Raw genomic sequence first — 3,359 nt, 5'->3', positions numbered from 1 at the left:
TTTAATTCTCTTATATTTCTAAATGCAAACATCTGTTCAAATAACAATCCCCTTTAATCATCTCATTTGTCAGGGATGCATAGTTGACACATATTGAGAGATTCATAGAAGCAATAATGCATTATGATCTCTCTATAGTGTACAGAATGCTGGAGGTAAGTCAGTGGATGTTGGTGAGAAAACAAGAAAAGAAAGAGCATTTCAGTCTTCATTTCAAGCTAATGCAAAAACAAATAAACAAATAAATAAATAAAGAACAACAAAAACCACCTTTATATTTCAGGAACAGCCAGAGTAGTCAACTAAAACACTGATGTATGAATATACAAGAAGATTCTCTGTTCATTGATACAATATTCTACTTATATAAAAGTATTACAACAATCTGAAAATAAAATATTTTCCTGGGAAGATCACCTGCCGTTGTCATCTTTAATGTGATCTTGATTTCTCAGTTCTTTCAGTGAGGCTTCCAAATAGCTTAATACCTTCCTAAGTCTTACCAACACTAATTTATCACAAAAATTGTTACTTTCCCTTGCATTCATTTATCAAAGGTTTATAATTTAATTCCTTGAATGTTTTCTCTAAAAATAATTCTTTCAAAACTCTCAAAGTTTTTTGCCAGTTAAAATTTTCATATTTAACTTATGAACATAATTTCTCTCTCAAGACCACTAATTATTGTCTCTTTTACAGTTACAGCCTGATAACCAGTTAATTTTGTTCTTTTAGAGATGCACTGTTTTTGGAATAGTCATGAATTTTTGCAAAGCACAGGTGGATAAAGTATGGACCTCATGCTGCTGCTGCTTCTGTCATGGTACTTTATAAAACAGAAACACTAAATACAGCAATTAGAAAAAAAACAACCATCAAATATGGATGAATAGCTAAAATTATCAAATGTTTACAAAACTTCATAAGCTGTAAGTTCTATAATAATTACTAAAGCCCTACTTTAATTTAAAGTATGCCCATACTAATTATAATAATGCACAGGATTTTTCCTAGCACATTCTTTGTTCTTGGTCAGAGAGTAATATAAGATGAGTTACCTTTTAATGCCATCCATACAGATTTGAAAACAAGGAAACAAAAGAAATATGGTGAAAAGTATTAAAATGAGTTAACTTAAGAAGTCTAAATTGTATCTGCTTATTCATTACAATAAACAGCTTCTATGCCAAATAGGAAAGAAATGGCAATTAAACATCCCGGAAAATGATAAGCTTGTAGATGTTAATCTTGGAAGAAAAGACATACAAGAAGTTCTGAGTATATATATACTAAAGCTTCCAATATTTCTATCTGTAGCCTGAAAAAGCAAAATTCAAAAAAACTATATATAAAATAATTTTGTATACTATTAACAACACTACTAATGTGGCAGGAAATAGTTCAAACATGGATATACTTTTCTTTCTTCCTTTCTCCCCTTTTCCATGTACCTCCCCTTCACCGTTCTCTTCATCCTTCTCCCCTTTTCATCCTGTTCTCTCTTATTTTTCCCCATCCTTTACTCTTCTGGTTCTCTTCTCCCTCCTTTTCCCCTCAGACTTGTTCCTTGCCCCCAAGGAACAAGTAGATGCAAAATTCCACATGCTTTTTTTTTTTGGAATTTTTAAAGATCATTCAGTCCTTGAACATGTAGCATCAAGCTGGGACATCTACAAAATAGATGTAACTTAGACTTCTAATAACTTTTCTGCCTCTTCTAGACCCTTTTTTCTCTTAGAAAAAGCTTAGGAAAGGACTTGATCAGATAGTTCACAGAGAAAGAAGTACAAATGTCTTACCAACATATGTGAAGATTCTTTGTTACTTGTGGCTAAAGAAATGCAAAATAAATCATTAGTAAGATGCCATGTTAAGCCTATTAGATAAGCAAGATTATAAATTTGAGAGAGAAATAAAGAATAAGGCTGAGTGTGAAAAACCACATTCTCATATATTCTTTGGAACAACATGGCCATAGCTTTAAAAAAACCTTAAATATACACATTCTATGATCCAACAGTTCTATTTTTAGAAATTTATCCTACAGATGTTTTACACACATGCAGAGAGATGCATGTATAGGGATATTCATTTCATTAGTAATTTAAATATAGAAAGATCATGGACAAGTTAAGTATTTGAGATTATTCAAATTATGGTGAATTCATACAATGAATACTATGAAGACCTTAAAATGATGGTGGGGATTATATGTATCAATAAAAATTATCTCTAAGATGTTAAGTTAAAAAATAAAATAAACTTCAGAACACTGTACAATAGACTTCAATTTGTGTATTTAATAATATAGGCAAATATATGTGTATATACACACATTTAAATATAGTATATAATCCTCTATTTATTAAAAATTATAGAAGCAAAGCTAGGTATTAGTAGAAGTTGTTGCCCTATTTATTGCTTTAATTTCACGTAGATATATATAATTTTTCTGTTAATGTTTTACTTAAATGCCATCTGAAAGTCTAGCTCTCTTTGCCACATCTACTGTGAGGATGAAGACCATTCTCAGCAAACAGATTGTCAACATTCCAGAAAATCTCAACTGTCAACATCACTTTGAAGAGACACATACCTATTGTGAAAGGCCCCAAAGTCACCCTAAGAGAGACTTCGATCTCGTCAATGTAGAACTCAGTCTACTTGGAAAGAAAAAGAAGAGGCTCTGGGTTGACAAACGGTGGGGAAATAGGAAAGAACTGGTCACTGTTCACACCATCTGCAGTCATGCACTGAACATGACCAAGGGTGTTACACTGGGCTTCCATTACAACATGAGGTCTGCATATGCTCACTTCCCCATCAGTGTCATTATTCAGGTGAGTGGTTCTTTTGTTGAAATCAGAAATGTCTTGGGTAAAAAATATATACATAGGCTTCAAGTGAGGTCAGGAGTTGCTTGTTCAGCATTTCAAGTCCAAAAAGATGAGTTGGTCCTTGAAGGAAACAACATTGAACTTGTATCATATTCAGCTGCTTTGATTCAGCAAGCCACAATAGTTAAAAACAAAGATATCTGAACATTTTTGGATGGTATCTATGTTTCTGAAAAAGAAACAATTTAGTAGGCTGATGAAGAAAATCTAAGTTGTCCTGCTATAGAAACAGCAAGATGCTGAATGATTCCTCAGACTTATTTACAATATTTTGAAAATGAAATAAAAGCGATGTATTGAAAATAAATAAATAAATAATATGATCTTAAACTCTAAAACTAAATAAAACCAAATGTTTTTCTTTTATAATTGTCAATATGTTTTTATTGCTTAATATGTAGAAGTAAATATATTTAAAAAGAAAATGTTATTCTATTTTGCAAAAATATTTTTGATATAAAG

General features: G+C 31.3%; 1 pseudogene; it reads left to right on the top strand.

Moving 5' to 3' along the window:
• Window positions 1–2,516: 2,516 nt before the first annotated feature.
• Window positions 2,517–3,108, top strand: LOC150019884 (large ribosomal subunit protein uL6 pseudogene; annotated as a pseudogene).
• Window positions 3,109–3,359: the final 251 nt, after the last annotated feature.

This window comes from Furipterus horrens, unplaced genomic scaffold (genome assembly GCF_987537825.1).
Source record: "Furipterus horrens unplaced genomic scaffold, mFurHor1.1.pri manual_scaffold_2, whole genome shotgun sequence".
NCBI lineage: Eukaryota > Metazoa > Chordata > Mammalia > Chiroptera > Furipteridae > Furipterus > Furipterus horrens.
The sequence above is the reverse complement of the archived record's forward strand: the minus strand, read 5'-3'. Positions and strand labels throughout refer to the sequence as shown.